This window comes from Misgurnus anguillicaudatus, chromosome 21, assembly GCF_027580225.2.
Source record: "Misgurnus anguillicaudatus chromosome 21, ASM2758022v2, whole genome shotgun sequence".
NCBI classification, from domain to species: Eukaryota; Metazoa; Chordata; class Actinopteri; order Cypriniformes; family Cobitidae; genus Misgurnus; species Misgurnus anguillicaudatus.
This window is the reverse complement of record NC_073357.2, coordinates 15,408,579-15,425,000: the sequence shown is the minus strand read 5'-3', so window position 1 is coordinate 15,425,000 and position 16,422 is coordinate 15,408,579. Positions and strand designations below refer to the sequence as shown.

The following is a 16,422-nucleotide window of genomic DNA, read 5'->3' as shown; positions in this document are numbered from 1 at the left end:
AACCTATGATGAAATGGATAATTAAACATCTAACACACCAACACAACATTTCATAATATCATTTTCAGTGACAATGGATTCAGAGCAGCTCAGAAGAGCAAGTTTGGCTGCATGACGTACGCTCAGGCGGCACAGGGGACCAAGGACAGTCGCCTCCTCTACCTCCTCCTCCAAGATGCTGAAGAACCGAGCACCAGCCAATCAGCTCACCTCAGCCAGGTCACGGCTTCTTTGAAGGGACAGTATAAGAGGATTGCAGAGTTCGAGAAGTCCCCATCCTTGGCGGTCTTGCCATTTCACTGCCCAACTTAAATACCAAGTCCATCTCATCTTTCACTGCCAGGGAGGAGAAAAATACGACGGGGGCGACGGTACTGCCGAAGGTGATGCCTCACCCGAAAGTGCTGTTGGATGCACCGTTCCCGGAAGCTCCTGTGCTGCCAACATCCCTCACAACACCAGACCGGCCTCAGGTCCAGTACCAGCATGTTCATCATGAGGCTGGATGGGCGTGGTGAGAAGCGGAGGTAAGTTGTCATAAGCACTTTGTTTCACCTGTTGGCTGTGGAAAGCAAATCGCACACATCATAACAATACTGTAGGGGGGTATATCACCCATCCATCCGTAGGCCCAAATGGTGGAAACCAACGGCAAACATTTATGCCTAAGATGGGAGGTGTCTATCAACATTGAATGAAGTTTGCTTAAACTTTAACATTGTAGTGAGTGAGTGAGACCATTAACCACTTGCATTGAGTGAAAACAAATAAGATCAGTTTCAGATTCTTTGTGCATGTGGCATTTCATATACAGTTTGCTTTGAGAGAATGAGAATACAAATGTATGACATCCTAAAAGTGTGATCTCTGAAAACCAAATGGTCCCGGTGGGAAGTCAACTGTGAATCGTAGAGAGTTGTTTTCCCGAGCCTTCATGGTGATCTCATGCTGTGCTCTTTGGGGAGGAGCTATCTTTATTTAGGAAATTACAATACTCCTTACAATACTCATTACATGTTTATTTTATATTTCCAGATTATTTTTGAAGAGCCATAGCCTGTGCCTGCTGTGAACCGGCCCGTTCAGCCCATGGCATCATCCTCCCCCACTCGGCCTGCTGCGTCCACCCACCTCCAGCCAAAGCCTGCTGCGCCCACCTATGATCACCCCCTATGTCGACAGCACCCATACTGCTGGTTCTCCCCGCACAGCCACAGGCTCCCTCCATCCTGTTTCATGGGCCATCGTGCAGCCCGGAGCTTTGTACCTCCAGCACCAACAGTCAAGGGATTCATGCCTAACAAGTCTTTGCAGTCATGTGGGGCTTGTCACGTGCCTAATTGTGTTGGACATTGGAAGAGGTACACACCTTTCAAGGAAAAAGTGTCTGTAAGCACCCAGAAGATATTTTCCTACTGTCCATCCACTAGGAAATCCACCACCTCTGGGTTTGACAATGTGCTGTACGAGTTGGAAAAGAGGAGAACTGTGTAAATAACTTACCTGTGTGATGCCACTTCTCCTGTGCCATCTGTAGGAGAGAGAAAGAGGCTTGTTTGTTGTTTTAAAGTGCTTCAGCAAGTACAATCTATTGATTTATATAGTTCAAAAGTAAACAAAATGCACTTTACAGTTTTACTTAAGAATATTCTTGTGTTTGTTTTTGATTATTATTTATGTTGCTGTTTTAGTGCACTTTATAGTATCTTTATTTATACAAACATGTTCTGGCCTATGTTCAATGTCAAGGCCAATCTAACCTCATTAATTTTAACCTTAATCAGTTTACATACCCTTTAATGGTTGTTCATGTTCAGATAATCTGTGTTTTTGTCATGCGTGTTGTTTGTCTTTGTCAGCTTCATGACTTTGTGATGTTTGTATGTCTTTGTCTGTTTCATGTTTAACAAAAGTTTGCCAAAGAAAACACACAAAAAAATTTAAGAGACAGGAATGGCTTGAGCCTTTATTTGTTGATTGGTGACCTGAGTCTTTGGATAATCCTGTTCTTTATTGGGCTTTTGCCTTTACAAACCAATTGTTTATTTTTATCTTAAGTACAAGTTTGTGTTTTTAACTGTTAAGTGTTTTTGGTTATTATTAATGTTATTTATGTGTGTGTGTCCTTGTGATTTTTGTATGTCAGCTCCATGTTTAATTAATGTTTGCAAATGGTAGTAAATGTTTGTCTCTCGTCTTGTCTCGTGTTCTCGCTCGTAGATCTGTACCTTGTTGTGGTGAGAGAGCTTTAAACTAAACAGATCTTGTTTACTTGTGTTTTCATGCATTGCTTTTTAAATGAAACACATTCTGGGTGAAAAATAAAAGTTGTAAAGGTATTTAAAGTGTGTTGGAGTCTCTGTCCTGTATGCTTGGGTTTCAGAAGGGGTGGGATAGTGTAAAATAAAACACATCAAAGCAAGTAGAAGTCTTCCAGACAAAGAGAGTGCACTGATACATTACAACCTTTCTTAATTCAGTCCAAAAAAATAACACTTTTTCACTTGACTGTATGAATCTCATCAGTTACATCAACTCAAACTATGAAAATAATAAACAACACATTCAACAGATTAGTGGATTTTAATAAACTAGGCCTGTAAATTTACAATTTCTGTAAATAACACTTAAGTACGTTAACCAGCGTTGGCGCCATCTGCTTTGATCACTTTCGATCGATCCCTAGGTTGAGCAATATGTACTTGCAGGGGTCATGAGCCATTCCCAGGCGGTCTCCCATCCAAGTACTAACCAGGCCCGACCCTGCTTGGCTTCCGAGATCAGACGAGAGCGGGCGTGCTCAGGGTGGTGTGGCCGTAAGCGAGCGCTGACTCGATTCGAGAGCCACTTCAAGACTAATGTGGCAACGCCATGCCATCGGCGAACGCTGACAGAAAGGATGCATTTCTGGAAAAAAATTATATGAATAAATAATTAAATAATTAATTAAATAAAGAATTAAATGCTTACAGCACCTGGTATTCCCAGGCGGTCTCCCATCCAAGTACTAACCAGGCCCAACCCTGCTTGGCTTCCGAGATCAGACGAGAGCGGGCGTGCTCAGGACGGTGTGGCCGTAAGCGAGCGCTGACTCGATTCGAGAGCCACTTCAAGACTAATGTGGCAACGCCATGCCATCGGCGAACGCTTACAGAAAGGATGCATTTCTGGAAAAAAATTATATGAATAAATAATTAAATAATTAATTAAATAAAGAATTAAATGCTTACAGCACCTGGTATTCCCAGGCGGTCTCCCATCCAAGTACTAACCAGGCCCGACCCTGCTTGGCTTCCGAGATCAGACGAGAGCGGGCGTGCTCAGGGTGGTGTGGCCGTAAGCGAGCGCTGACTCGATTCGAGAGCCACTTCAAGACTAATGTGGCAACGCCATGCCATCGGCGAACGCTTACAGTGTGGCAACGCCATGCCATCGGCGAACGCTTACAGAAAGGATTCATTTCTGGAAAAAATTATATGAATAAATAATTAAATAATTAATTAAATAAAGAATTAAATGCTTACAGCACCTGGTATTCCCAGGCGGTCTCCCATCCAAGTACTAACCAGGCCCGACCCTGCTTGGCTTCCGAGATCACACGAGAGCGGGCGTGCTCAGGGTGGTGTGGCCGTAAGCGAGCGCTGACTCGATTCGAGAGCCACTTCAAGACTAATGTGGCAACGCCATGCCATCGGCGAACGCTTACAGAAAGGATGCATTTCTGGGAAAAAATTATATGAATAAATAATTAAATAATTAATTAAATAAAGAATTAAATGCTTACAGCACCTGGTATTCCCAGGCGGTCTCCCATCCAAGTACTAACCAGGCCCGACCCTGCTTGGCTTCCGAGATCAGATGAGAGCGGGCGTGCTCAGGGTGGTGTGGCCGTAAGCGAGCGCTGACTCGATTGGAGAGCCACTTCAAGACTAATGTGGCAACGCCATGCCATCGGCGAACGCTTACAGAAAGGATGCATTTCTGGAAAAAAATTATATGAATAAATAATTAAATAATTAATTAAATAAAGAATTAAATGCTTACAGCACCTGGTATTCCCAGGCGGTCTCCCATCCAAGTACTAACCAGGCCCGACCCTGCTTGGCTTCCGAGATCAGACGAGAGCGGGCGTGCTCAGGGTGGTGTGGCCGTAAGCGAGCGCTCACTCGATTCGAGAGCCACTTCAAGACTTATGTGGCAACGCCATGCCATCGGCGAACGCTTACAGAAAGGATGCATTTCTGGAAAAAAATTATATGAATAAATAATTAAATAATTAATTAAATAAAGAATTAAATGCTTACAGCACCTGGTATTCCCAGGCGGTCTCCCATCCAAGTACTAACCAGGCCCGACCCTGCTTGGCTTCCGAGATCAGACGAGAGCGGGCGTGCTCAGGGTGGTGTGGCCGTAAGCGAGCGCTGACTCAATTCGAGAGCCACTTCAAGACTAATGTGGCAACGCCATGCCATCGGCAAACGCTTACAGAAAGGATGCATTTCTGGAAAAAAATTATATGAATAAATAATTAAATAATTAATTAAATGCTTACAGCACCTGGGATTCCCAGGCGGTCTCCCATCCAAGTACTAACCAGGCCCGACCCTGCTTGGCTTCCGAGATCAGATGAGAGCGGGCGTGCTCAGGGTGGTGTGGCCGTAAGCGAGCGCTGACTCGATTCGAGAGCCACTTCAAGACTAATGTGGCAACACCATGCCATCGGCGAACGCTTACAGAAAGGATGCATTTCTGGAAAAAATTATATGAATAAATAATTAATTAAATGCTTACAGCACCTGGTATTCCCAGGCGGTCTCCCATCCAAGTACTAACCAGGCCCGAACCTGCTTGGCTTCCGAGATCAGACGAGAGCGGGCGTGCTCAGGGTGGTGTGGCCGTAAGCGAGCGCTGACTCGATTCGAGAGCCACTTCAAGACTAATGTGGCAACGCCATGCCATCGGCGAACGCTTACAGAAAGGATGCATTTCTGGAAAAAAATTATATGAATAAATAATTAAATAATTAATTAAATAAAGAATTAAATGCTTACAGCACCTGGTATTCCCAGGCGGTCTCCCATCCAAGTACCTACCAGGCCCGACCCTGCTTGGCTTCCGAGGTCAGACGAGAGCGGGCGTGCTCAGGGTGGTGTGGCCGTAAGCGAGCGCTGACTCGATTCGAGAGCCACTTCAAGACTAATGTGGCAACGCCATGCCATCGGCGAACGCTTACAGAAAGGATGCATTTCTGGAAAAAAATTATATGAATAAATAATTAAATAATTAATTAAATAAAGAATTAAATGCTTACAGCACCTGGTATTCCCAGGCGGTCTCCCATCCAAGTACTAACCAGGCCCGACCCTGCTTGGCTTACGAGATCAGACGAGAGCGGGCGTGCTCAGGGTGGTGCGGCTGTAAGCGAGCGCTGACTCGATTCGAGAGCCACTTCAAGACTAATGTGGCAACGCCATGCCATCGGCGAACGCTTACAGAACGGATGCATTTCTGGAAAAAAATTATATGAATAAATAATTAAAGAAATGCTTACAGCACCTGGTATTCCCAGGCGGTCTCCCATCCAAGTACTAACCAGGCCCGACCCGGCTTGGCTTCCGAGATCAGACGAGAGCGGGCGTGCTCAGGACGGTGTGGCCGTAAGCGAGCGCTGACTCGATTCGAGAGCCACTTCAAGACTAATGTGGCAACGCCATGCCATCGGCGAACGCTTACAGAAAGGATGCATTTCTGGAAAAAAATTATATGAATAAATAATTAAATAATTAATTAAATAAAGAATTAAATGCTTACAGCACCTGGTATTCCCAGGCGGTCTCCCATTCAAGTACTAACCAGGCCCGACCCTGCTTGGCTTCCGAGATCAGACGAGAGCGGGCGTGCTCAGGGTGGTGTGGCCGTAAGCGAGCGCTGACTCGATTCGAGAGCCACTTCAAGACTAATGTGGCAACGCCATGCCATGTGCGAACGCTTACAGAAAGGATGCATTTCTGGAAAAAATTATATGAATAAATAATTAAATAATTAATTAAATGCTTACAGCACCTGGTATTCCCAGGCGGTCTCCCATTCAAGTACTAACCAGGCCCGACCCTGCTTGGCTTCCGAGATCAGACGAGAGCGGGCGTGCTCAGGGTGGTGTGGCCGTAAGCGAGCGCTGACTCAATTCGAGAGCCACTTCAAGACTAATGTGGCAACGCCATGCCATCGGCGAATGCTTACAGAAAGGATGCATTTCTGGAAAAAAATTATATGAATAAATAATTAAATAATTAATTAAATGCTTACAGCACCTGGTATTCCCAGGCGGTCTCCCATCCAAGTATTAACCAGGCCCGACCCTGCTTGGCTTCCGAGATCAGACGAGAGCGGGCGTGCTCAGGGTGGTGTGGCCGTAAGCGAGCGCTGACTCGATTCGAGAGCCACTTCAAGACTAATGTGGCAACGCCATGCCATCGGCGAACGCTTACAGAAAGGATGCATTTCTGGAAAAAAATTATATGAATAAATAATTAAATAATTAATTAAATGCTTACAGCACCTGGTATTCCCAGGCGGTCTCCCATCCAAGTACTAACCAGGCCCGACCCTGCTTGGCTTCCGAGATCAGACGAGAGCGGGCGTGCTCAGGGTGGTGTGGCCGTAAGCGAGCGCTGATTCGATTCGAGAGCCACTTCAAGACTAATGTGGCAACGCCATGCCATCGGCGAACGCTTACAGAAAGGATGCATTTCTGGAAAAAATTATATGAATAAATAATTAATTAAATGCTTACATCACCTGGTATTCCCAGGCGGTCTCCCATCCAAGTACTAACCAGGCCCGACCCTGCTTGGCTTCCGAGATCAGACGAGAGCGGGCGTGCTCAGGGTGGTGTGGCCGTAAGCGAGCGCTGACCCGATTCGAGAGCCACTTCAAGACTAATGTGGCAACGCCATGCCATCGGCGAACGCTTACAGAAAGGATGCATTTCTGGAAAAAAATTATATGAATAAATTATTAAATAATTAATTAAATAGAGAATTAAATTCTTACAGCACCTGGTATTCCCAGGCGGTCTCCCATCCAAGTACTAACCAGGCCCGACCCTGCTTGGCTTCCGAGATCAGACGAGAGCGGGCGTGCTCAGGGTGGTGTGGCCGTAAGCGAGCGCTAACTCGATTCGAGAGCCACTTCAAGACTAATGTGGCAACGCCATGCCATCGGCGAACGCTTACAGAAAGGATGCATTTCTGGAAAAAAATTATATGAATAAATAATTAAATAATTAATTAAATGCTTACAGCACCTGGGATTCCCAGGCGGTCTCCCATCCAAGTACTAACCAGGCCCGACCCTGCTTGGCTTCCGAGATCAGATGAGAGCGGGCGTGCTCAGGGTGGTGTGGCCGTAAGCGAGCGCTGACTCGATTCGAGAGCCACTTCAAGACTAATGTGGCAACACCATGCCATCGGCGAACGCTTACAGAAAGGATGCATTTCTGGAAAAAATTATATGAATAAATAATTAATTAAATGCTTACAGCACCTGGTATTCCCAGGCGGTCTCCCATCCAAGTACTAACCAGGCCCGACCCTGCTTGGCTTCCGAGATCAGACGAGAGCGGGCGTGCTCAGGGTGGTGTGGCCGTAAGCGAGCGCTGACTCAATTCGAGAGCCACTTCAAGACTAATGTGGCAACGCCATGCCATCGGCAAACGCTTACAGAAAGGATGCATTTCTGGAAAAAAATTATATGAATAAATAATTAAATAATTAATTAAATGCTTACGGCACCTGGGATTCCCAGGCGGTCTCCCATCCAAGTACTAACCAGGCCCGACCCTGCTTGGCTTCCGAGATCAGATGAGAGCGGGCGTGCTCAGGGTGGTGTGGCCGTAAGCGAGCGCTGACTCGATTCGAGAGCCACTTCAAGACTAATGTGGCAACACCATGCCATCGGCGAACGCTTACAGAAAGGATGCATTTCTGGAAAAAATTATATGAATAAATAATTAATTAAATGCTTACAGCACCTGGTATTCCCAGGCGGTCTCCCATCCAAGTACTAACCAGGCCCGACCCTGCTTGGCTTCCGAGATCAGACGAGAGCGGGCGTGCTCAGGGTGGTGTGGCCGTAAGCGAGCGCTGACTTGATTCGAGAGCCACTTCAAGACTAATGTGGCAACGCCATGCCATCGGCGAACGCTTACAAAAAGGATGCATTTCTGGAAAAAAGTTATATGAATAAATAATTAATTAAATGCTTACAGCACCTGGTATTCCCAGGCGGTCTCCCATCCAAGTACTAACCAGGCCCGACCCTGCTTGGCTTCCGAGATCAGACGAGAGCGGGCGTGCTCAGGGTGGTGTGGCCGTAAGCGAGTGCTGACTCGATTCAAGAGCCACTTCAAGACTAATGTGGCAACGCCATGCCATCGGCGAACGCTTACAGAAAGGATGCATTTCTGGAAAAAAATTATATGAATACATAATTAAATAATTAATTAAATAAAGAATTAAAGGCTTACAGCACCTGGTATTCCCAGGCAGTCTCCCAACCAAGTACTAACCAGGCCCGACCCTGCTTGGCTTCCGAGATCAGACGAGAGCGGGCGTGCTCAGGGTGGTGTGGCCGTAAGAGAGCGCTGACTCGATTCGAGAGCCACTTCAAAACTAATGTGGCAACGCCATGCCATCGGCGAACGCTTACAGAAAGGATGCATTTCTGGAAAAAAATTATATGAATAAATAATTAAATAATTAATTAAATAAAGAATTAAATGCTTACAGCACCTGGTATTCCAGGCGGTCTGCCATCCAAGTACTAACCAGGCCCGACCCTGCTTGGCTTCCGAGATCAGACGAGAGCGGGCGTGGTCAGGGTGGTGTGGCCGTAAGCGAGCGCTGACTCGATTCGAGAGCCACTTCAAGACTAATGTGGCAACGCCATGCCATCGGCGAACGCTTACAGAAAGGATGCATTTCTGGAAAAAAATTATATGAATAAATAATTAAATAATTAATTAAATAAAGAATTAAATGCTTACAGCACCTGGTATTCCCAGGCGGTCTCCCATCCAAGTACTAACCAGGCCCGACCCTGCTTGGCTTCCGAGATCAGACGAGAGCGGGCGTGCTCAGGGTGGTGTGGCCGTAAGCGAGCGCTCACTCGATTCGAGAGCCACTTCAAGACTAATGTGGCAACGCCATGCCATCGGCGAACGCTTACAGAAAGGATGCATTTCTGGAAAAAAATTATATGAATAAATAATTAAATAATTAATTAAATAAAGAATTAAATGCTTACAGCACCTGGTATTCCCAGGCGGTCTCCCATCCAAGTACTAACCAGGCCCGACCCTGCTTGGCTTCCGAGATCAGACGAGAGCGGGCGTGCTCAGGGTGGTGTGGCCGTAAGCGAGCGCTGACTCAATTCGAGAGCCACTTCAAGACTAATGTGGCAACGCCATGCCATCGGCAAACGCTTACAGAAAGGATGCATTTCTGGAAAAAAATTATATGAATAAATAATTAAATAATTAATTAAATGCTTACAGCACCTGGGATTCCCAGGCGGTCTCCCATCCAAGTACTAACCAGGCCCGACCCTGCTTGGCTTCCGAGATCAGATGAGAGCGGGCGTGCTCAGGGTGGTGTGGCCGTAAGCGAGCGCTGACTCGATTCGAGAGCCACTTCAAGACTAATGTGGCAACACCATGCCATCGGCGAACGCTTACAGAAAGGATGCATTTCTGGAAAAAAATTATATGAATAAATAATTAATTAAATGCTTACAGCACCTGGTATTCCCAGGCGGTCTCCCATCCAAGTACTAACCAGGCCCGAACCTGCTTGGCTTCCGAGATCAGACGAGAGCGGGCGTGCTCAGGGTGGTGTGGCCGTAAGCGAGCGCTGACTCGATTCGAGAGCCACTTCAAGACTAATGTGGCAACGCCATGCCATCGGCGAACGCTTACAGAAAGGATGCATTTCTGGAAAAAAATTATATGAATAAATAATTAAATAATTAATTAAATAAAGAATTAAATGCTTACAGCACCTGGTATTCCCAGGCGGTCTCCCATCCAAGTACTAACCAGGCCCGACCCTGCTTGGCTTCCGAGATCAGACGAGAGCGGGCGTGCTCAGGGTGGTGTGGCCGTAAGCGAGCGCTGACTTGATTCGAGAGCCACTTCAAGACTAATGTGGCAACGCCATGCCATCGGAGAACGCTTACAGAAAGGATGCATTTCTGGAAAAAAATTATATGAATAAATAATTAAATAATTAATTAAATAAAGAATTAAATGCTTACAGCACCTGGTATTCCCAGGCGGTCTCCCATCCAAGTACTAACCAGGCCCGACCCTGCTTGGCTTACGAGATCAGACGAGAGCGGGCGTGCTCAGGGTGGTGCGGCTGTAAGCGAGCGCTGACTCGATTCGAGAGCCACTTCAAGACTAATGTGGCAACGCCATGCCATCGGCGAACGCTTACAGAACGGATGCATTTCTGGAAAAAAATTATATGAATAAATAATTAAAGAAATGCTTACAGCACCTGGTATTCCCAGGCGGTCTCCCATCCAAGTACTAACCAGGCCCGACCCGGCTTGGCTTCCGAGATCAGACGAGAGCGGGCGTGCTCAGGACGGTGTGGCCGTAAGCGAGCGCTGACTCGATTCGAGAGCCACTTCAAGACTAATGTGGCAACGCCATGCCATCGGCGAACGCTTACAGAAAGGATGCATTTCTGGAAAAAAATTATATGAATAAATAATTAAATAATTAATTAAATAAAGAATTAAATGCTTACAGCACCTGGTATTCCCAGGCGGTCTCCCATCCAAGTACTAACCAGGCCCGACCCTGCTTGGCTTCCGAGATCAGACGAGAGCGGGCGTGCTCAGGGTGGTGTGGCCGTAAGCGAGCGCTGACTCGATTCGAGAGCCACTTCAAGACTAATGTGGCAACGCCATGCCATGTGCGAACGCTTACAGAAAGGATGCATTTCTGGAAAAAATTATATGAATAAATAATTAAATAATTAATTAAATGCTTACAGCACCTGGTATTCCCAGGCGGTCTCCCATCCAAGTACTAACCAGGCCCGACCCTGCTTGGCTTCCGAGATCAGACGAGAGCGGGCGTGCTCAGGGTGGTGTGGCCGTAAGCGAGCGCTGACTCAATTCGAGAGCCACTTCAAAACTAATGTGGCAACGCCATGCCATCGGCGAACGCTTACAGAAAGGATGCATTTCTGGAAAAAAATTATATGAATAAATAATTAAATAATTAATTAAATGCTTACAGCACCTGGTATTCCCAGGCGGTCTCCCATCCAAGTACTAACCAGGCCCGACCCTGCTTGGCTTCCGAGATCAGACGAGAGCGGGCGTGCTCAGGGTGGTGTGGCCGTAAGCGAGCGCTGACTCGATTCGAGAGCCACTTCAAGACTAATGTGGCAACGCCATGCCATCGGCGAACGCTTACAGAAAGGATGCATTTCTGGAAAAAAATTATATGAATAAATAATTAAATAATTAATTAAATGCTTACAGCACCTGGTATTCCCAGGCGGTCTCCCATCCAAGTACTAACCAGGCCCGACCCTGCTTGGCTTCCGAGATCAGACGAGAGCGGGCGTGCTCAGGGTGGTGTGGCCGTAAGCGAGCGCTGATTCGATTCGAGAGCCACTTCAAGACTAATGTGGCAACGCCATGCCATCGGCGAACGCTTACAGAAAGGATGCATTTCTGGAAAAAATTATATGAATAAATAATTAATTAAATGCTTACATCACCTGGTATTCCCAGGCGGTCTCCCATCCAAGTACTAACCAGGCCCGACCCTGCTTGGCTTCCGAGATCAGACGAGAGCGGGCGTGCTCAGGGTGGTGTGGCCGTAAGCGAGCGCTGACCCGATTCGAGAGCCACTTCAAGACTAATGTGGCAACGCCATGCCATCGGCGAACGCTTACAGAAAGGATGCATTTCTGGAAAAAAATTATATGAATAAATTATTAAATAATTAATTAAATAAAGAATTAAATGCTTACAGCACCTGGTATTCCCAGGCGGTCTCCCATCCAAGTACTAACCAGGCCCGACCCTGCTTGGCTTCCGAGATCAGACGAGAGCGGGCGTGCTCAGGGTGGTGTGGCCGTAAGCGAGCGCTAACTCGATTCGAGAGCCACTTCAAGACTAATGTGGCAACGCCATGCCATCGGCGAACGCTTACAGAAAGGATGCATTTCTGGAAAAAAATTATATGAATAAATAATTAAATAATTCATTAAATGCTTACAGCACCTGGTATTCCCAGGCGGTCTCCCATCCAAGTACTAACCAGGCCCGACCCTGCTTGGCTTCCGAGATCAGACGAGAGCGGGCGTGCTCAGGGTGGTGTGGCCGTAAGCGAGCGCTGACTCGATTCGAGAGCCACTTCAAGACTAATGTGGCAACGCCATGCCATCGGCGAACGCTTACAGAAAGGATGCATTTCTGGAAAAAAATTATATGAATAAATAATTAAATAATTAATTAAATAAAGAATTAAATGCTTACAGCACCTGGTATTCCCAGGCGGTCTCCCATCCAAGTACTAACCAGGCCCGACCCTGCTTGGCTTCCGAGATCAGAAGAGAGCGGGCGTGCTCAGGACAGTGTGGCCGTAAGCGAGCGCTTACTCGATTCGAGAGCCACTTCAAGACTAATGTGGCAACGCCATGCCATCGGCGAACGCTTACAGAAAGGATGCATTTCTGGAAAAAAATTATATGAATAAATAATTAAATAATTAATTAAATAAAGAATTAAATGCTTACAGCACCTGGTATTCCCAGGCGGTCTCCCATCCAAGTACTAACCAGGCCCGACCCTGCTTGGCTTCCGAGATCAGACGAGAGCGGGCGTGCTCAGGGTGGTGTGGCCGTAAGCGAGCGCTGACTTGATTCGAGAGCCACTTCAAGACTAATGTGGCAACGCCATGCCATCGGCGAACGCTTACAGAAAGGATGCATTTCTGGAAAAAAGTTATATGAATAAATAATTATATAATTAATTAAATGCTTACAGCACCTGGTATTCCCAGGCGGTCTCCCATCCAAGTACTAACCAGGCCCGACCCTGCTTGGCTTCCGAGATCAGACGAGAGCGGGCGTGCTCAGGGTGGTGTGGCCGTAAGCGAGTGCTGACTCGATTCGAGAGCCACTTCAAGACTAATGTGGCAACGCCATGCCATCGGCGAACGCTTACAGAAAGGATGCATTTCTGGAAAAAAGTTATATGAATAAATAATTAAATAATTAATTAAATAAAGAATTAACTGCTTACAGCACCTGGTATTCCCAGGCGGTCTCCCATCCAAGTACTAACCAGGCCCGACCCTGCTTGGCTTCCGAGATCAGACGAGAGCGGGCGTGCTCAGGGTGGTGTGGCCGTAAGCGAGCGCTGACTCGATTCGAGAGCCACTTCAAGACTAATGTGGCAACGCCATGCCATCGGCGAACGCTTACAGAAAGGATGCATTTCTGGAAAAAAATTATATGAATAAATAATTAAATAATTAATTAAATGCTTACAGCACCTGGTATTCCCAGGCGGTCTCCCATCCAAGTACTAACCAGGCCCGACCCTGCTTGGCTTCCGAGATCAGACGAGAGCGGGCGTGCTTTTTTTTTTTTTTTTTTTTTATTATTTCACAAATCTGCATGTACATACATCATTTTAACAGTCACATTTTAAAAACAAACAAACAAACAAAAAAAAAAATAAATAAATAAATAAATAAATGAATAAATTAAACAGCCAAAGGAATATATTAAAAGAGAAAAATTAAAAGAAAATAACACAATATGTAGCATATATAAAACATCATGATCATTTTGGCAATTTCAAATTAAAACCTTTTGTGGTGTTCACAATACATGGATTATTTGTTGCAAATATTTGTCTGAAATTATCAGTGTTCTGTTGCCATTGAAAGTACTCTTCTACCATTTTTACATATTGTTCTAATTTCCTTTTGTACATTTTCCAGATATCTATGTTAGCATCACGTTTCTTTTTTACAATGTTTCTTCTTTCCCAGATAACAGTTCTTGCAACAGATAAAAACAAATTAACAACTTTTGTTTTACTTCCATTAAAACCAAATAAAAACATCTTATTCCATTCTGTCTCTGTATCAATGTCCTCTGTTCTGTTTTCAATCATTTGCTGTACAACACTTTTCAACTTAACCATAAAAACTGTTAATTTAGGACACTTTAAAAACAGGTGCATAATGCTTTCATTCTCTTTCTCACATACCTTACACATTGCATTTTCACTGCTTCCTATTTGTGCCAGCTTGGTCTCTGTAAAAATCACATTCTGTCTTATAAAATAATCCATGCATTCTAATTTTGTATCCAAATATTTCCACTTCAAATTTTTCCACATTGTTTCCACATCAAAATCCACAAAAATCTTTTGCCAAAACTTTTCTGCTACTGGTCTTTTGTATGTTTTCTCTCTAAAACAAACATAAAACGTTTTAAGAACACATTCTTGTACATTTTTGTCATTTAAAAAAACGTTCACATTCTCATTTCCTTCATCGTTCTCCTTAATTTTCTTTATCCATCCTTTTGGTATTGCACTTTTGACTGTGTCGAATTGTCTTTCTAATATCTCTTTCTCAAAATCTTCTCCAATTTCATCCATAGCATCTATTATTACTTGCTTTGGTACAAAACCTTCTATGTATTCATATAAAACATCTTTAACTTTACATATTCCTCCTTTTAACCAGTGTGTATAAAACAATTATTTTCCTTGTGCTAAAATATTTGGATTTAAGAACAATGGTTGATTTAAAAGCGTTTCTCTTCCTTCAGGCTGTATTTTCACAAAAGATAAAAACTCTCCCCATGCTTCTAAAACCTCTTTATAAAACTCAGAAATTCCAGTGATCATATTAGGTTTTAATTTCATCCATAAAATACCCTCGTTCATATTACAACCTCCACATTTCTTTAGAAAATATCCCATCACTACTTTCCATTCTGCTTTAAAATCTTCATTTAAAAATTTTTTCACAACTTTCACTCTCATGCTTTTCTTCCTGATTTCTGGATCTATTAGTTCTAAACCTCCATCCTCCTTTGCACCTATTAGCGTATTGTATCCTATTCTCGGTGGTTTTCCTTCCCAGATAAAATCAGTTACACATTTTTTAACTCTTTGTACATGCCATTTGTCCATTGGGACTACCCCTAAAACATACCACAATTTAGACAACATGAGTGTATTCACAATTAAAACTTTTCCAATTAAATTCAGTCTCCTTTGTTTCCACCATTCCAACCTTCTTTCCATACCTCCTATAACTTCATCCCACATTAATTCTTTGGCTCTCTTTTCGTTTTCTCCTATTCTTATTCCTAAAATTTTCATTTCTTGTTGACTTTTGAAAGTAAAGTTTTCTGGTAAAACTTTTGCACTTCCCACTCTCATTACTACAGTTTTTTCCATGTTAACCTTTGCCCCTGATCCTTCACAATATTTTCTGATAATTTCCATTGCTTTCGTTATACTTTCCATGTCCTTTAAGATAAGTGTTGTATCATCAGCATATTGGTAAATTTTCTGTCCCTCTTCTCCTTGTTTTAATTTAATTCCATGTATTTCTTTTTCTCTCATTATCGCTATCCCCAGTGCTTCAGTTACTAGACTGTAAAGCATTGCTGAGAGCGGACATCCTTGTTTGATTGACCTTGTTATGTTAAAACATTCAGTGATAAAACCATTACATTTGATACAACTTAATGTTCCTGTATATAAACACTTTATCCACTTTAAAAACTTTTCACCAAAACCAAACATTTTTAAAACACTAAATAAAAACTCATGCTCCACTCTGTCAAAAGCTTTTTCAAAATCCACACTTATTACGTAACCATCTTTCTTTTCTACTTTCATATATTGAATAACATCTCTTATATTCCTTATTGTGTCTGTAATATCTTTGCCCTTAACACCGTATGCTTGATTTGTTTTGATTATTCTTGGTAAAACCATTTTCAATCTGTTTGCTAAAACCTTTGCTAAAATTTTAAAATCTGTGTTTAACATCGTCAGGGGTCTGTAATTGCTTAAAACATCTTTCCCACCTTTTTTCTTGTATATCAATTTCACTAAACCCATTCTCATTAGCTGTGTTGCTTCCTTTTTGTTAAAAATCTCTTCAAAAATTTCCTTTAAAATTGGCGATAAAACATCCTTAAAAGCTTTGTAAAATTCAGCTGTTAACCCATCTAAGCCTGGACTTTTCCCATTGTTTAATTGCATTATTGCCTCTTTTATTTCATCTAACTTTATCTCCTCATCGCACATTATTTTATTTTCTTCACACACACTTTTCTCAATCTGTTCCAATAA

General features: G+C 44.0%; 35 non-coding genes and 7 pseudogenes across 35 annotated transcripts; all 42 read right to left on the bottom strand.

The window, feature by feature from the left end:
* Positions 1-2,963: 2,963 nt before the first annotated feature.
* On the bottom strand, positions 2,964-3,082 carry LOC141357220 (5S ribosomal RNA). The gene has a single exon (XR_012363703.1). It is a non-coding gene; the product is annotated as a 5S ribosomal RNA (ribosomal RNA).
* Positions 3,083-3,223: 141 nt separating this feature from the next.
* On the bottom strand, positions 3,224-3,342 carry LOC141355372 (5S ribosomal RNA). The gene has a single exon (XR_012361802.1). It is a non-coding gene; the product is annotated as a 5S ribosomal RNA (ribosomal RNA).
* Positions 3,343-3,517: 175 nt separating this feature from the next.
* LOC141357776 (5S ribosomal RNA) lies at positions 3,518-3,636 on the bottom strand. The gene has a single exon (XR_012364263.1). It is a non-coding gene; the product is annotated as a 5S ribosomal RNA (ribosomal RNA).
* A 141-nt stretch (positions 3,637-3,777) lies between these two features.
* Positions 3,778-3,896, bottom strand: LOC141357373 (5S ribosomal RNA). The gene has a single exon (XR_012363861.1). It is a non-coding gene; the product is annotated as a 5S ribosomal RNA (ribosomal RNA).
* Positions 3,897-4,037: 141 nt separating this feature from the next.
* Positions 4,038-4,156, bottom strand: LOC141355371 (5S ribosomal RNA). Its single transcript, XR_012361801.1, has one exon. It is a non-coding gene; the product is annotated as a 5S ribosomal RNA (ribosomal RNA).
* Positions 4,157-4,297: 141 nt separating this feature from the next.
* Positions 4,298-4,416, bottom strand: LOC141355369 (5S ribosomal RNA). The gene has a single exon (XR_012361799.1). It is a non-coding gene; the product is annotated as a 5S ribosomal RNA (ribosomal RNA).
* A 129-nt stretch (positions 4,417-4,545) lies between these two features.
* Positions 4,546-4,664, bottom strand: LOC141354975 (5S ribosomal RNA). Its single transcript, XR_012361402.1, has one exon. It is a non-coding gene; the product is annotated as a 5S ribosomal RNA (ribosomal RNA).
* Positions 4,665-4,784: 120 nt separating this feature from the next.
* LOC141358565 (5S ribosomal RNA) lies at positions 4,785-4,903 on the bottom strand. The gene has a single exon (XR_012365062.1). It is a non-coding gene; the product is annotated as a 5S ribosomal RNA (ribosomal RNA).
* A 141-nt stretch (positions 4,904-5,044) lies between these two features.
* Positions 5,045-5,163, bottom strand: LOC141353490 (5S ribosomal RNA). Its single transcript, XR_012360586.1, has one exon. It is a non-coding gene; the product is annotated as a 5S ribosomal RNA (ribosomal RNA).
* Positions 5,164-5,304: 141 nt separating this feature from the next.
* Positions 5,305-5,423, bottom strand: LOC141353948 (5S ribosomal RNA; annotated as a pseudogene).
* A 121-nt stretch (positions 5,424-5,544) lies between these two features.
* Positions 5,545-5,663, bottom strand: LOC141353730 (5S ribosomal RNA; annotated as a pseudogene).
* A 141-nt stretch (positions 5,664-5,804) lies between these two features.
* On the bottom strand, positions 5,805-5,923 carry LOC141357358 (5S ribosomal RNA). The gene has a single exon (XR_012363846.1). It is a non-coding gene; the product is annotated as a 5S ribosomal RNA (ribosomal RNA).
* A 128-nt stretch (positions 5,924-6,051) lies between these two features.
* On the bottom strand, positions 6,052-6,170 carry LOC141357357 (5S ribosomal RNA). Its single transcript, XR_012363845.1, has one exon. It is a non-coding gene; the product is annotated as a 5S ribosomal RNA (ribosomal RNA).
* A 129-nt stretch (positions 6,171-6,299) lies between these two features.
* LOC141358298 (5S ribosomal RNA) lies at positions 6,300-6,418 on the bottom strand. The gene has a single exon (XR_012364789.1). It is a non-coding gene; the product is annotated as a 5S ribosomal RNA (ribosomal RNA).
* A 129-nt stretch (positions 6,419-6,547) lies between these two features.
* Positions 6,548-6,666, bottom strand: LOC141355368 (5S ribosomal RNA). Its single transcript, XR_012361798.1, has one exon. It is a non-coding gene; the product is annotated as a 5S ribosomal RNA (ribosomal RNA).
* A 120-nt stretch (positions 6,667-6,786) lies between these two features.
* Positions 6,787-6,905, bottom strand: LOC141358509 (5S ribosomal RNA). The gene has a single exon (XR_012365005.1). It is a non-coding gene; the product is annotated as a 5S ribosomal RNA (ribosomal RNA).
* A 141-nt stretch (positions 6,906-7,046) lies between these two features.
* On the bottom strand, positions 7,047-7,165 carry LOC141358121 (5S ribosomal RNA). Its single transcript, XR_012364610.1, has one exon. It is a non-coding gene; the product is annotated as a 5S ribosomal RNA (ribosomal RNA).
* A 129-nt stretch (positions 7,166-7,294) lies between these two features.
* LOC141354964 (5S ribosomal RNA) lies at positions 7,295-7,413 on the bottom strand. Its single transcript, XR_012361391.1, has one exon. It is a non-coding gene; the product is annotated as a 5S ribosomal RNA (ribosomal RNA).
* Positions 7,414-7,533: 120 nt separating this feature from the next.
* LOC141355367 (5S ribosomal RNA) lies at positions 7,534-7,652 on the bottom strand. The gene has a single exon (XR_012361797.1). It is a non-coding gene; the product is annotated as a 5S ribosomal RNA (ribosomal RNA).
* A 129-nt stretch (positions 7,653-7,781) lies between these two features.
* On the bottom strand, positions 7,782-7,900 carry LOC141357568 (5S ribosomal RNA). Its single transcript, XR_012364055.1, has one exon. It is a non-coding gene; the product is annotated as a 5S ribosomal RNA (ribosomal RNA).
* Positions 7,901-8,020: 120 nt separating this feature from the next.
* On the bottom strand, positions 8,021-8,139 carry LOC141355366 (5S ribosomal RNA). Its single transcript, XR_012361796.1, has one exon. It is a non-coding gene; the product is annotated as a 5S ribosomal RNA (ribosomal RNA).
* A 121-nt stretch (positions 8,140-8,260) lies between these two features.
* On the bottom strand, positions 8,261-8,379 carry LOC141355365 (5S ribosomal RNA). Its single transcript, XR_012361795.1, has one exon. It is a non-coding gene; the product is annotated as a 5S ribosomal RNA (ribosomal RNA).
* A 141-nt stretch (positions 8,380-8,520) lies between these two features.
* Positions 8,521-8,639, bottom strand: LOC141353665 (5S ribosomal RNA; annotated as a pseudogene).
* Positions 8,640-8,780: 141 nt separating this feature from the next.
* Positions 8,781-8,898, bottom strand: LOC141354187 (5S ribosomal RNA; annotated as a pseudogene).
* A 141-nt stretch (positions 8,899-9,039) lies between these two features.
* Positions 9,040-9,158, bottom strand: LOC141355363 (5S ribosomal RNA). The gene has a single exon (XR_012361793.1). It is a non-coding gene; the product is annotated as a 5S ribosomal RNA (ribosomal RNA).
* Positions 9,159-9,299: 141 nt separating this feature from the next.
* LOC141355362 (5S ribosomal RNA) lies at positions 9,300-9,418 on the bottom strand. The gene has a single exon (XR_012361792.1). It is a non-coding gene; the product is annotated as a 5S ribosomal RNA (ribosomal RNA).
* A 129-nt stretch (positions 9,419-9,547) lies between these two features.
* Positions 9,548-9,666, bottom strand: LOC141354957 (5S ribosomal RNA). Its single transcript, XR_012361384.1, has one exon. It is a non-coding gene; the product is annotated as a 5S ribosomal RNA (ribosomal RNA).
* Positions 9,667-9,787: 121 nt separating this feature from the next.
* LOC141358564 (5S ribosomal RNA) lies at positions 9,788-9,906 on the bottom strand. The gene has a single exon (XR_012365061.1). It is a non-coding gene; the product is annotated as a 5S ribosomal RNA (ribosomal RNA).
* Positions 9,907-10,047: 141 nt separating this feature from the next.
* Positions 10,048-10,166, bottom strand: LOC141355361 (5S ribosomal RNA). Its single transcript, XR_012361791.1, has one exon. It is a non-coding gene; the product is annotated as a 5S ribosomal RNA (ribosomal RNA).
* Positions 10,167-10,307: 141 nt separating this feature from the next.
* Positions 10,308-10,426, bottom strand: LOC141353947 (5S ribosomal RNA; annotated as a pseudogene).
* Positions 10,427-10,547: 121 nt separating this feature from the next.
* On the bottom strand, positions 10,548-10,666 carry LOC141353729 (5S ribosomal RNA; annotated as a pseudogene).
* Positions 10,667-10,807: 141 nt separating this feature from the next.
* On the bottom strand, positions 10,808-10,926 carry LOC141355360 (5S ribosomal RNA). Its single transcript, XR_012361790.1, has one exon. It is a non-coding gene; the product is annotated as a 5S ribosomal RNA (ribosomal RNA).
* A 128-nt stretch (positions 10,927-11,054) lies between these two features.
* LOC141355359 (5S ribosomal RNA) lies at positions 11,055-11,173 on the bottom strand. The gene has a single exon (XR_012361789.1). It is a non-coding gene; the product is annotated as a 5S ribosomal RNA (ribosomal RNA).
* A 129-nt stretch (positions 11,174-11,302) lies between these two features.
* On the bottom strand, positions 11,303-11,421 carry LOC141355357 (5S ribosomal RNA). The gene has a single exon (XR_012361787.1). It is a non-coding gene; the product is annotated as a 5S ribosomal RNA (ribosomal RNA).
* A 129-nt stretch (positions 11,422-11,550) lies between these two features.
* Positions 11,551-11,669, bottom strand: LOC141355356 (5S ribosomal RNA). The gene has a single exon (XR_012361786.1). It is a non-coding gene; the product is annotated as a 5S ribosomal RNA (ribosomal RNA).
* A 120-nt stretch (positions 11,670-11,789) lies between these two features.
* Positions 11,790-11,908, bottom strand: LOC141358508 (5S ribosomal RNA). The gene has a single exon (XR_012365004.1). It is a non-coding gene; the product is annotated as a 5S ribosomal RNA (ribosomal RNA).
* Positions 11,909-12,049: 141 nt separating this feature from the next.
* Positions 12,050-12,168, bottom strand: LOC129417362 (5S ribosomal RNA). Its single transcript, XR_012361785.1, has one exon. It is a non-coding gene; the product is annotated as a 5S ribosomal RNA (ribosomal RNA).
* Positions 12,169-12,297: 129 nt separating this feature from the next.
* Positions 12,298-12,416, bottom strand: LOC129417882 (5S ribosomal RNA). Its single transcript, XR_008635892.2, has one exon. It is a non-coding gene; the product is annotated as a 5S ribosomal RNA (ribosomal RNA).
* Positions 12,417-12,557: 141 nt separating this feature from the next.
* Positions 12,558-12,676, bottom strand: LOC129417490 (5S ribosomal RNA; annotated as a pseudogene).
* A 141-nt stretch (positions 12,677-12,817) lies between these two features.
* On the bottom strand, positions 12,818-12,936 carry LOC141355355 (5S ribosomal RNA). Its single transcript, XR_012361784.1, has one exon. It is a non-coding gene; the product is annotated as a 5S ribosomal RNA (ribosomal RNA).
* A 129-nt stretch (positions 12,937-13,065) lies between these two features.
* LOC141355354 (5S ribosomal RNA) lies at positions 13,066-13,184 on the bottom strand. The gene has a single exon (XR_012361783.1). It is a non-coding gene; the product is annotated as a 5S ribosomal RNA (ribosomal RNA).
* A 141-nt stretch (positions 13,185-13,325) lies between these two features.
* LOC129416250 (5S ribosomal RNA) lies at positions 13,326-13,444 on the bottom strand. Its single transcript, XR_008635223.2, has one exon. It is a non-coding gene; the product is annotated as a 5S ribosomal RNA (ribosomal RNA).
* Between the last annotated feature and the right edge of the window lie 2,978 nt (positions 13,445-16,422).